Below are 14058 nucleotides of genomic sequence, written 5' to 3' on the forward strand. Positions count from 1 at the left end.
ACAAAAGGAGGAGGCTGCAATGCTTGGTAAGAAATGTACGCATTATCCTGCCCATGTAATTGTAACCCCTCTGTACAGTATGTTCACAAATAAAATTAAAAAAAAATCCTTCATTGATATTTCCTAAAGCAAATGTTTGTATTGAAGATAACCATTTTTGTACATTTTTGTAGAAGTTTTCTTTTCTCCAGGTTTGTTATAATGGGAAGACTATACTGATTATTCTAGCATCATTTTAGGAGACAGCTCTCATGCAAAAATGACTGTAGAGGGAACTGAATAAAGAAGGAAGATTAAGATCAAGCTGACCATTATCACAACTATCTGACATTGGTACAGAAGTGGAGAATGAACTGGAAGAACTTTATTCTAGGATGAAATGGGATCTTCATAAGTTTACTAATGGTATGAAGATTTTCAATCAACAGAAAAGGTTGATTCTCTATATATGTCTATGAAAAAAAAGGGGATACATAAAACTCCATTATCAGCTCTTCTAGATTATTCAGAATAAAAATGAATTCTTAAACTCTGTAAATAACACAATCTGATAGTGAGCATTCTAGATACTTAAAGATGAGATCATTTTGCCCAAGTTATCCTTTATTCTACTGCTTAGAACCACCTTTCAGATTTTGAATTTCTACTGGTCATTGGGATACGTGTATATGACTCATATAAAGAGTTATTTTGAAAATGGGATTTAATCTTAACAGGAAATCTTATACAGTATTTGTAAGAACTCTTGAGTAAGAAACAAGGTTTCATAGTGTGAACTTTTCCACACTAGTGGTCTCATGTGGGCACTCAAAAAGTTTTACAGTTGAGCTGGGTACTGGTGGCTCACTCTTGTAATCCTAAACTACTTGGGAATTGGAGATCAGGAGAATCAAGTTTGAGGGTCACGATTAGAAGTCAGCTCATCATAGGGCTTCTTAAGAGCCATTTAAACCAATGTTGGTCAGGGCACTACATGTCCATCATCCCAACTATGCAGGAGGCAAGACATAGAGGACTGTTCTTCCAGGATACCCTGGGTTAAAAAAAAAAAAAGAGGTTTATGAGATCTCATCTCAATAGAAAATGCTGGGGTGTGGTGGCACATACCTATTATACTAGCTATGGTGGAAGTGTAAATAGGATGATCTTTATCCATGACAGTCAAGGCAAAAAGTTGAGACCCTATCTCAAAAATGACCAGCAGTAAAAAGATATAAAGGAATGGCTCAAGCTGTAAAGTGCTTGCCTAGCAAACAGAAGTTCTTAGTTCAAACTTCAGTATGGTAACATATATACACAAACATGTTTGGGAATTTTGTGTATTTCATTTTTCATATCTTTATAGTAACAGGGCTCAATCCAGACTAAATTACATACTAAAAGAATTAATTCTGACATTTCATATGTCAAAAGCTCTATGAGCTTCAACAGAAAGTCTTAATTTTCTAATTAATAAAAGTTATTTTAATGAAGTCTTTAAAGAGTTGGGTCATAGACAAAAACCTAGAAATCCAGTGAGTGTGAACACAATACAGTTTTATAATAGGTTTTTTTTTGCTGTTGTTCTGTTTTGGGTTTTATTTTTTTTGCTTTTTCTCCATGGCTGTCAAATTCTACTTATAGTACTATACATTTTACTGGTATTATATCTGAAGATCTTTAAGCCAAAACAGAAATTATTAGCCTCCAATTGTTTCTTGTATTTCATTTAAATTTGAAATCAACAAAGCATTAGAGAATTTTTAGCCAATTCTGTCTATTTCATGATAAGAACACAAATGTGACTGATATTTCTATAACTTCCATAAATTATTTGTTTAAAACTGGTATCTAAAAAATTGTTTAAAATTGAAATTTAAAAAAATTCAAAAACTGTCTAATTTCAGACAACTGAAGTATAGCACACATGCTCTAAGAAACTAATAGGAAATTAACTTATTTTCACTAATGAAAAAATCATTAATTCATTGTTGCAGAGACCAGCACTGGCAATATTCATGTCATTAACTAGGGAACATGGATACATACAACAGAAGTTGCACAACAGTCATAAAATACTTTCAAATGTTTTAAGCACAGACATAACTCACTTGTTCCTAATAATGTGTGTATACATCAATATGTATTTTTTTAATTTCATGAAGACAATTTTTTCAAAGGAAAGGCATTGTCTTTAATAAAGTTGTAAAAATTTAGAACACAGTTTAAGCAAAATCTACTAAAGAGTCTAGTTAGAAATAACCAAAAGCATAGAATTCCATTGTGTATATATACCATATTTTCTTGATCCATTCATCTACTGAGGGGCATCTGGGTTGGTTCCATATCTTAGCTATGACAAATAATGCTGCAATAAACATAGTTGTGCTGGTAGTTGTAGTATGGTCTTGTTTGCAAACATTTGGGTAAGTGCACAAAAGTGGGATTGCTGGGTCATAGGGAAGCTCTATGTAGAGTCTTTTGAGGAACCTCCATACTGCTTTCCAAAGTGGTTGAACAAGGTTACACTCCCACCAACAATGTAGTAAGGTTCCTTTCTGTCCACATCCCCTCCAGAATCTGATGTTATTAGAGTTCTTGATTATAGCCATTCTAACTGGGGTGAGGTGGTATCTCAATGTTGTTTTGATTTGCATTTCTTTTATGGTTAGAGAGGTTGAACATTTCTTCATGTGTCTATTGGCCATTCTTCTTTCCTCTTCAGAGAAGTTTCTTTTTAAGTCTTTAGTCCACTTCTTTATTGGGCAGTTGTTTCTTTGAAGATTTGTTGTAGTTGGGGGATTTAATTTTTTAATTTCCAGGTATATTTAAGATATGAGACCCTTGTCTGTTGTATGGCTAGTGAAGATCTTCTCCCAATCTGTGGGCTTTCTGAGTCAAGCAGAAAAGGTCAGATAATGTTAGGGGAATGAACCCCAAGATAAGTATTCAAATGTTTTTTGTTTTCTTTTTCCTTTCATGCAATTGTTTCTAACATATTTATAAGATGATTTCTAGGTTGCTTTGTATGTCCCTCCCCCATGGTATAACCCATGCTTTCACTGTATTTGATGTTGGTATAATTTGTGGAGGGGAAGGAAAAAAACAAATCGTTTAACTAGGGATACAGGTGGACCCAATGCAACAATGAGATGTATAAGTCGTTATATCAAAAAACGAACTTTACAATTTTGGTGGGGGGGGGGATCAGGTGGGGGAGAGGATCAGGTAGGAGGAGGGGGGAGTATGGGAAGGGATGGGAAGGGGAAACAAAGAGGAGGCAACAATGCTTGATAGGAAATGTACTCGTTATCTTGCCCATGTAATTGTAACTCCTCCGTACGATATTCTCACAATAAAAAAACAAAAGAAAGAAAGAAGCAAAAGTTTATAGACTGGACACCTGAAAATTAAGGAGACCCAAGTACATATGAAAGGAAAAACATTAAAGAGCAGACAAAATATAAACGAGCTTTCAATTTTCCAAGTAGTTCTTGTTCTATTTATTAATATGTTTAACCTAATTTAGAAAAAAAATTTGGTTATTAGTAAAAAATCATTACAAATATGAACTTTATTTACATATTAAGCAGTTATAACAATAAACAATAATATGCTTCTGTATTCTGTCTTTCCAAGTACTATTTCCTTGTCACTTTTATTAACTGTACTAAGTTTCTCTATTACCAGGTATACCAAACCCAGGCCTGAATTTTTGGAACTAAATCTAATAATGCTCCACTGATATTACTTGATAAATTATACCTCTCCCACTCCCAACCCTCTGGCACATACACCAGGTAATTTCCTTGGGATGATGATCAAGATGTATTGTATTCATTAACTGCTTTTAGAAATAGCAACTCCTTTGTACAAACTTAAAGATAATAAAAAATGAATTACTTAATATGAAAAAGGATCTTAAAAGTAAAATTAACAAACTAGTATCACCCCAGAATTACTGTTCTAAAACTAGACTTTGTTCTGTTTTCTAAGGTGTGTTTTTTTTTTGGTTTTTTGGTTTTTTATTTTTTCAATTATGGGTCTTGAACTCTGGGCCTGGGTGCTATGGCTCAGCTCTTTAGCTCAAGGCTAGTGTTCTACTACTTGAGCCACAGTGCCACTCCTGGTTTTCTGATGGCTTATTGGAGGTAAGAGTCTCACATACTTTCCTGCCCTGGCTGGCTTTGAACCTTGATCCTCAGATCTCAGCCTCCTGAGTAGCTAGGATTACAGGCATGAGCCACCGATGCCCAGCTGTTTTCTAAGTTTTAAAAATAATACATGCTCAGTAAATAATACATGCAAAGTACAATGCAAACAAATCGTCTATAATATCTAACCTAACAGGTAGCTACTTTAAACATTTAGAATATATCTTTTACCCTCTGTATAAAATTAAATATATTGCTTGTAGCTTTTTTTTATGTGTGTGAAAATACTGTACAGAGGGGTTATAATTACATGGGCAAGATAATGAGTACATTTCTTTTTTGGGGGGGGGGTCCGGTCGTGGAGCCTGAACTCTGGGCCTGGGCGCTGTCCCTCAGCTCTTCGACTCAAGGCTAGCGCTCTACCACTTGAGCCACAACGCTTCTGGCTTTCTCCTTTTTGCTTATGTGGTGCTGAGGAAACGAACCCAGGGCCTCAGGCATGCAAGGCAAGCGCTCTACCACTGAGCCACCTTCCCAGCCCAATGAGTACATTTCTTATCAAGCATTGTAGCCTCCTCCTTTGTTTCCCCTTCCCATCCATTCCCATCCTCCCCCCGCCCAGCCCCCACCCAATCCTTCCCGCACCCCCCCTCCCCCCCCCCCCCCTCCCGCCCAGCACCAAAGTTGTAAAGTTCGTTTTGGACATAACGATTTGTACATCTCATTGTTGCAATGGGTCCACCTGTATCCCTAGTTATTTGTTTTTCCCCTTCCCCTTCCCCTCCACAAATTATACCAACACCAAATACAGTGAAAGCAGGGGTTATACTGTGAGGGAGGAACATACAAAGCAACCAAAAATAATCTTATGTTTTAGAAACAATTGCATGAGAGGAAAAAAAAACATTTGAATACATATCTTAGGGTTCATTTCCCTAACATCACCTTATCTGACCTTTTCTGCTTGACTCAGACATATACTAGTTATTGCAAATAAGGGAAACCATGGGACCCATGTTTCTTTGGGCCTGGCTTACTTCACTTAATATAATTTTTTCCAAGTCTTTACACTTCCTAACAAATGGGGCAATGTCATTCTTTCTGATGGAGGCATAGAATTCCATTGTGTGTATATACCACATCTTCTTGATCCATTCATCTACTGAGGGGCATCTGGGTTGGTTCCATATCTTACCTATAGTAAATAATGCTGCAATAAACATAGTCATGCTAGTAGACTTAGTGTGGTCTTGTTTGTAAACATTTGGGTAAATGCCCAAAAGTGAGATTGCTGGGTCATAGGGAAGCTCTATGTGAAGTCTTTTGAGGAACCTCCATACTGCTTTCCAAAGTGGTTGAACAAGTTTACACTCCCACCAACAATGAAGTAAGGCTCCCTTCTGTCCACATCCCCTCCAGAATCTGTTGTTATTAGAGTTCTTGATTATAGCCATTCTAACTGGGGAGAGGTGGTATCTCAATGTTGTTTTGATTTGCATTTCTTTTAGGGCTAGAGAGGTTGAGCACTTCTTCATGTGTCTATTGGCCATCCTTCTTTCCTTTTCAGAGAAGTTTCTCTTTAAGTCTTTTAGCCCACTTCTTTATTGGGCAGTTGTTTCTTTGAAGATTTGTTGTTGGGGGATTTAATTTTTTGAGTTCCAGGTATATTTTAGATATGAGACCCTTGTCAGTTGTATGGCTACTGAAGATCTTCTCTCAATCCGTGGGCTTTCTACTGATCTTGCTAACTATGTCCTTTGCCATGCAGAAGCTCTGCAATTTCATGCAATCCCATTTGTCCAACCTTTCTTTGATTTGTTGTATTTCTGGGTCTCTATTAAGAAAATTTTGGCCAGTGCCAAGGAGACCGAGAGTTTCTCCTATTCCATCCTGTAATGTTTTCAGAGTGTCTGCTTTGACTCCAAGGTCTTTGATCCATTTGGAGTTGATTCTGGTGCAGGGTGATATATAAGGATCTAGCTTTAGTTTTCTACAAGTAGTTAACCAATTTTGCCAGCACCATTTACTGAAGAGGCTGTCTTTCTTCCATTCTATTTTTTTTAGCTCCCTTATCGAAGATTAGATGGCTATAGGTCTGTAGGTTCATTTCTGGGTTTTCAATTCTATTCCATTGGTCCTGCGGTCTCTTCTTATGCCAGTACCAAGCTGTTTTGATTAGTATGGCTTTATAGTAGAGTTTGAAATTTGGTATTGATATTCCTCCAGCACTGTTCTTCCTGTTGAGGATCGTTTTTGCTGTTCGGGGTCTTTTATTGTTCCATATGAATTTTTGGATTGCCTCTTCTATTTCCTTGAAGAATGAGGTTGGAATTTTGATAGGTATTGCATTGAATTTGTAGATAGCCTTGGAAAGTATTGCCATTTTCATGATGTTGATCTTTCCAATCCAGGAGCGTGGGAGTTTTTGCCACTTTCTAAGTTGTGTTTTGATTTCCTTTTTCAAGTTTTTAAAGTTTTCATCATAGAGGTCCTTCACTTCTTTGGTTAAGTTAATTCCTAAGTATTTTATTTTTTGTGGGGCTATTACAAATGGAGTTGCTTTCCTAATTTCAGCCATACTTTTCTCATTGTTGGCATACAGAAAAGCCATTGATTTTTTTTTTTTCTTGGGGTCCAGTCATGGGTCCTGAACTCTGGGCCTGGGCACTGTCCCTCAGCTCTTCAGCTCAAGGCTAGCACTCTACCACTTGAGCCACAGCGCCACTTCCGGCTTTTATCTTTTTGCTCATGTGGTGCTGAGGAATCGAACCCAGGGCCTCTGGCATGCAAGGCATGCACTCTACCACTGAGCCACCTTCCCAGCCCAAAAAGTTATTGATTTTTGAGGGTTAATTTTATACCCTGCTACTTTGCCAAAGTGCTTGCTGCTTTTTAAAATCAGTATCATATCATAATACCCCATATATTTCAACCAATAAGCTGGGTGTAGTGGAATGGGCCTGTCATCCTACTAATGTGGGAAATAAATACAAAAACTGTGATCTAGGATTGCCTAGGCAATAACATGAAACCTGTTCAAAAAATAACTAAAACAGAAAGGATTAGGGATGTAGCTCAAGTGTAGACTACTTACACAGAAAGTGCAAGTGCAAGGTTCTTAGTTAAAATAACCCAGTATCACCAAAATGTCTTTTCTCTACTGACAATAGTCATACCCTTCTCTCTGAGCAATAACTGCTGATTTATCATATAATAAATTCTTGTAATTTTAAAAACAAATACTTGCTGGGAGTTACTGGCTTATGCATGTACTACTAGGTTCTTGTGAGACTGAGATTGTTGGGACTGAAATTCAGGACCATCCAGACAGAAAAAAGTTCTCAAGATCTCTTCTTAATAAAGAACTGGAAGTCATGGCATATACCTGTTGTCCTAGACACTCCTAATGTAAGTAGATCAAGCCCAGGTACAAGCTGGGATAAGAAGAGAGACCTTATCCTCTAAAATAAGCAAATGTCAGTGCTGGATCAAGAGTGGAAGACTAGATTCAAACACATAAATATTTTTCTTGTAGTATATATAAATATATGTTTTTGAAGAAAACTTGTTTTTTTTTCCAATACAATTAAGTACATAAACATTTATCCAGCTTTTAAAGCTTCATTTTAAGGTATATTATCTTTCTTTTAATTTTATTTCTAGATAGCATTTTATTTTTACTATTTGGTGATTGCCTTTCTTACTTATTCATTTTAACAACATTATATAAGCTTACCATAATTTATATGACACAATAGTTTATGTGTCATATTTTGCTCAATAATTTCTTAGTTTCTAGACAAGCAAATGCTTTTCCATTTACTATCATCATTAATTCTGGATAGCCTTTTTTCATTTTTTAAATAATTTCTCAAGAGAGTTATTTAAAAGATGGATAGATCAAAAGGAATAATATTCTCCCTGTTCTGGGCAAAGTGGCATCAACTTCATGGTGTTCATCTTATATCAGCCAGGGGCAAAACAATCCCATGTTTATCCCAGCATGGCTTTTGATTTGTGCATTTGCCTGGTTCATGCCTTGGACACACGTGTAAAAAAAAAGTATTTTTTAAAGTTCTTGATAATTCTTACTTTCTATAGGCTTTCCTTTTACATCAATGCAGTTAGTGTTCATTCATTCAATGCAGTGGAAACATTATGTATCAGTTCTGGGCATGGGAAAATGAGTTGCAAAACAGATGTGGTCACTATCACAAAGAAAAGCTAGATACTAATTTGTAGTTTTCAATAACTATGAACTAATAAATGCTAGTTATTTTTCAAGAACTTCAGTAGAGAACAGGAGTACTGCTTGGGAGAGTCGTGAGAGAAGGCAGGCATCTCAGAAGTGACATGTTGTATGAAGTGGGTTCAGGCAGGGAAACTTTTCAGGTAGAAGGGAAAACAAGCAATTTCTCAAGTGGGTAATAGTTTGCTTTATTCAAGAAGGCTTTTGTGGCTACAGCATAACTCACAGGTTTATAATGGCAGGAAATATTGCTGCCAGATGTAGGGGCCAGATGAGGCAAGGTCCAGTTTACAGATAAAATGTCACCTTTGATTTTAAATGTAATTTCACTCCAGCATTATTAAGTAGAGAAGTGACAGTTGACAATGGTGACTTAATGTTAAATGTTCCAAGGCTTCTATACAGACTATTCCTCACAATAACTTTCTAAGGGGTGTTGTTATTAATACAGATAACTAAAACCAGAAAGACTTCAACTGATGAGTTGGCTCACAGTTGCCATTTCATTATGGCTGGTAAGTAATGGAGCTAAGACTCAAATACATGGTGTTTGGTTCCAGAATCCACTCTTAACTGAGTTACATGGCCAGAATGTTGTCAAAAATTGACATTGCTACCTAATTGAACAAAATGACATCATTCAAACATTACCACATTACTTAATTAGTGAAACTAGATCTTAAAAACATTTTTACACACAAAGTATGTATTTATGTACAGTCAATTATCTTTGTATGTCATTTGTGGTCTGACCTGGTTATTTATAATGGTGTTCCTAACAATTGATAGGATTCTATCATTATTTCTCCTATTATTTTTCAAATGTTTTTCAGGTTTTTAATGTGCCTTTCAAGTAGGTGGTTTGAAGCTATATCTTTCTGCCTACTTACATAACTTGGAAAAAAAATCTCATAATAGAATGTCTTTCAACAGGCCTGAACTCCGGCCTGGGTGCTGTCCCTCAGCTCTTCAGCTGAAGGCTAGCGCTCTACCACTTGACCCACAGTGCCACTTCTGGCTTTTTCTGCTTATGTGGTGCTAAGGAATCGAACCCAGAGCCTCATGCATGCAAGGCAAGCACTCTACAACCAAGCCACCTTCCCAGCACTACTTTTATACTTTCAAGCAATTTTACTTAATATATTTTTAACTGACAATATCTAGTAGTTAACACATTTATTTATACTTTATAAACAAGTTTTCCAGTTTTATTGTATTCTAATCTATTAATGTGGAATTTGTGCAGCTGTCAATATACAATACTTTTCAGTAGGTATTCTAAAAATACTGAAGTTTAAAATAATTAAATAGTAAAATTAAAAGTAAAGATTGGATTCCATTATATGCATTTTTAAGAACTAGGATCTTTTCACTAATACAGTGGTGGCTATAGAAACCATGATTTTGTCTTCAGTAAGAAGTCTTAGGTTTCACACCATACCACATATCACACCACACCCTCTCCTGGCATGGTCTTCTTATACGGCTCACTGGCTTTGGATTTTAATCTTCTTGCCTTTGCTTCACCAGTACAGGAGTTATAGGTGTGTATCACCATGGTTGGCTTTAAGTTTGTTTTGTTTTATGTAAGATTTTTTTTTCTAAGTTTTGGTTAAAAATCAAGTTGAAGATGTTTCTTTGTTTCAAATTTAAGAATGTCTTTTAGTATATGCTTTTTCTGCATACTTTGACTTTCTTTATAATCTGATAACACAGCAAATTATGTTTTCAATTATGTTTTATTTTGTTTTGAATGTTGAATTATACTTGCTTTAGTGTGATTTAGTCATATTTTCTTCCTCTAGTCACTGTTGGATATACTCTGGTAATATTTTATTACATGTATATTCACAAATGAGATTAGTCAGTAATCTATTTTATATTGCCTTTGTCCTGTTTTGTTGTCATGAGTATATTAGCCTCAAAAATGATTTTTTATGATTGGTATACTATAGAAATTGTGTTTCTTGATTGGTAAAAGACATCAGTGCCACTTAACAAGGTGCATATCTGTAATTCTAGCACTTGAGAGACTTAGGATCTCCAAATGGAGGCCAGCCTGGAATACAGGAAGTCTAGCGAGTTCCAGGTTAGCCTACCTTACACAAAGAACCTATATCAAAAAATGAAACATGAAACCAAACATCCGGAAGAATATTACCTCTTCTACAATGAAGTTAAGAATGGATGATGATTTGATTTCCCAAGTATTAGTCACCTATCTGGCTTTTTAATAAAAACTTGGATTAAGCATTTTTAAAATGAATACAAATTACCCTAATTGGCTCTATAAAAGATAGAAAAACTTGGGGCTGGGAAGGTGGCTCAGTGGTAGAGTGTTTGCCTTATATGCATGAGGCCCTGGGTTCGATTCCTCAGTACCACATAAGCAGAAAAGGCTGAAGTGGTGCTGTGGCTCAAGTGGTAGAGTGCTAGCCTTGAGCTGAAGAGCTGAGGCACAGCACTCAGGCCGAGTTCAGTCCCTACGACTGGGAAAAAAAGAAAAAAAGAAAAACTAAACAGGATGACTAACTGTTGGAGAAACAAACATTTATATTTGTAATAAAATGGAACAAGTTCAAATGGTTTGGGTTCACAGATGCTTTAAGTCTTCAAAGAATAGATGATCTTACATTGTTGATACTTTTAGAGGTGTAAAAGAAAATGCCCTTAGTATCTTTTTAGGAAAAAAGAATAACATATAAAACCTGATAAGGACAATGTGCTCACTGACCAGTCCAAGAAGTTCACCTACATAGAATGTGAAGTCAGGTATTTGTAGCTAGATAAATGAGCAGCTTAATGAAATGAACAAGGTGAGTCTACATAATTATAATGCTCATTCCTTTCCTCTGGGTGGGGGGAGGGGGGAGGGAACATGTCCCAGCAAATAATAAATTGGAATCTCTCTCTTAATTGGTACTGTTATTTATTTGAGATGATCTATGGAAACAGCAGCTAGAACTCCAAAATCTTCTCAAAGCTTGTTCTAACAGTAACCATTACAGTTTAGCATCAACAGCCCATTCTTTCATATTTAAATGTGAAATACAGAAAGGTCTAACTGTTGTGATAGGTATTTTGAAGGTAGTGCTAACAAAAATCCATTTACTGACCCCAAGTGGTTTATATATATATTTTTTTTTTTTTTTGATGGTACTGGATTTTAAATTCTGGGCCTTATATTGCTCAGTGAGGACTCGCCACATAAGCCACACCCTTTTTTTCTTTCTACTTTTTTTCAGAGGGTATCAAGTTTTTGCCCAGACTGGCCTTGGATCTTGATTCTTCTACCTCGTGGCCTCCAGAGTATCTGTAATTACAGGTATAAGCCACCAACCTGGCTTATTTTATTTAGAGATGGGTCTTGATAACATTGTGGCTTTGAACCACAATCCTCCTAATCTTTATAGGCGGGATTACAGGTGTGAATCACTGTGCCCAAATTCAGTAAAGTATTTATGATGGCCCCAATATGCAATATGTGATATTCTAAATAGTGATGATATATTAGAAAATAGAATAGATAAAAGTTTCTGCTCTTATGGCACTTATACCCCTAAGGGTAATGTGATAGAGAAGTGAAATGTACTTATAGAACATTATGCGCTATGATAGTAAATTGCATAAAACTTAATTATATTACAATATATAGGTCAGATTCCATTTTATAGATGTGAAAAATCTCAGTTGCAGACAGTAGCTCAGTGGCTGACTACTTGCCTAGGATGTTTAAGGCCCTGGGTTTAATCCCTAATATGGCAACTACCACCCTCACCTTACTATACTATTTTAAGGGTTATAGATGTAGCTAAGTGGTAGAACGCCTGTCTACACCCAAGGTTCTGGGTTTGATTCTCATCAACAAACACACACAGACACACACAGAGACACACAGACACACACACACACAGACACACACCCCAAAATAAAAAACCCTTGAAAGGTTAACCCAAAGTTACATAATAACAAAGCTCAGGCCCACTATAATAACAGTTTAATTTTTCCTGAGGTAACAAAATCCAAGTTCTGTATTGCTCTCTACCATATGCAATCTTGTTTTCTTCTTAGAATTTTTCCATTTGTTATTTATACCTCTCTCTGCTTTTCACCTACATTTCCTTATATTTAGATTACTCCTGTCTTTAAAATAAAGACCCAACCGATACCTGATTTTACCAGCTATACGGTATTAATCAGATGAGAAAAGAATGAAAGACCAATAAAAGACCAGGCTCAAAAGATGAGTGCTACAGATAACAATTTTGAACTCTAGCTTCTAAAAGACTATAGCTGTATAACAATAAGTCTACAATCACAAGACAGAAAAGTAGCCATAGTGGAAATTTTTAGGCATTGTTATTTGCTGAAGATATTCCAAGAACTACCATCAAGTAAGATTAGAATGGTCACATCTAAATAAGATGTCTTCCACTTTAAGTTCTATCAGTCTAGGAAATCAAGGAAGATAAAACTAGCCTTTATTTCAAATGATATAAGATGTTTATATAATGATTTCTAGGAATTGGAATCTTAAATTGCACTTGAAGTACACATGTATTTGTCACCTGAGAAGACTATAAATTAAAAATTGTAAGGGGCTGGGAAGGTTGCCCAGTGGTAGAGTGCTTGTCTTGCACGCATGAGGCCCTGGGTTCGATTCCTCAGCACCACATAAGCAGAAAAGGCTAGAAGTGGTGCAGTGGCTCAAGTGGTAAAGCCCTAGCCTTGAGCTGAAGAGCTGAGAGACAGCACCCAGGCCCAGAGTTCAGGCCCCATGACTGACAAAAAAAAAAAAGAAAAAGAAAAAGAAAAAAAAAAGATATTCGAGATGGGTACCAGTGGCGCAGACCTGTAATCCTAGCTACTCAGGAGGCTGAATCAGCCCTTGCAAGAAGTCATGAGACTCTTATTTCCAATTTAAAACCGTAAAAGCCAGAAGTAGAACTGTGGCTAAAGTGGTAGAGTGCTAGCTTTGAGTAACAAAGCTCAAGGACAGCACCCAGGCTCAGCGTTCAAGCCCCAGGACTAGTACGCACACACACTTGAACACACGTGCACCCACACACAAATATATTTATTTTAGTACATTGGAGATCTTTGGATTATATACATTTTTTATTTACAATATAAAAATACAGAGACTAGTTAGACAAATTAAATAATAAAAATGGCACAAGTTATTGTAACAAAGTGATTATTATGTAAAGGGAAAGTAAAAGAAGCTTTAATAATCATTTTGTTCAATAATTACTGCCATGAATTTTAATTATAATTGAGAACTTCTAGTTTTATTAAATCTTAAAAAATCCTATGTGCTAATTCAAACAATATTTGCAAATTTTTTGCAGTTTCTTAATGTTTGTGATTTTGTGATAACTGTACATATTTCTAAGCCTAAGGAAGAATTATTTTTCCCTCAGTTAATCATTTCTTATTTGCTTGTGTCTAGTAGAGATAATATTGTCCAACTGAAGAAAAGACTTAATGAAAGATTTACATAGCTCTGGGTTAAAATGAGGTTTAGATAACAATTTTAACTGAAATAAGAGAAATGTTTCCTATTCTTTTTTGGGGGGTTGGTTGTAGGGCTTGAACTATGGGCCTGGGCACTTTCCCTCAGCTCTTCAGCTTAAGGCTAGTGCTCTATCACTTGAGTCACAGCACCACTTCTGG

General features: G+C 36.1%; 1 protein-coding gene and 1 non-coding gene across 5 annotated transcripts in view; one reads left to right on the forward strand and one right to left on the reverse strand.

The window, feature by feature from the left end:
• Cdk8 (cyclin dependent kinase 8) overlaps positions 1 to 14058 on the reverse strand; it is a 117105-nt gene that overhangs the window by 23246 nt on the left and 79801 nt on the right. The gene's annotated exons all lie outside the window — the stretch shown is intronic.
• Positions 8050 to 8184, forward strand: LOC138814375 (small nucleolar RNA SNORA48). The gene has a single exon (XR_011367958.1). It is a non-coding gene; the product is annotated as a small nucleolar RNA SNORA48 (small nucleolar RNA).

This window comes from Dipodomys merriami, unplaced genomic scaffold (genome assembly GCF_024711535.1).
Source record: "Dipodomys merriami isolate MVZ:Mamm:240054 unplaced genomic scaffold, mDipMer1.0.p SCAF_6, whole genome shotgun sequence".
NCBI lineage: Eukaryota > Metazoa > Chordata > Mammalia > Rodentia > Heteromyidae > Dipodomys > Dipodomys merriami.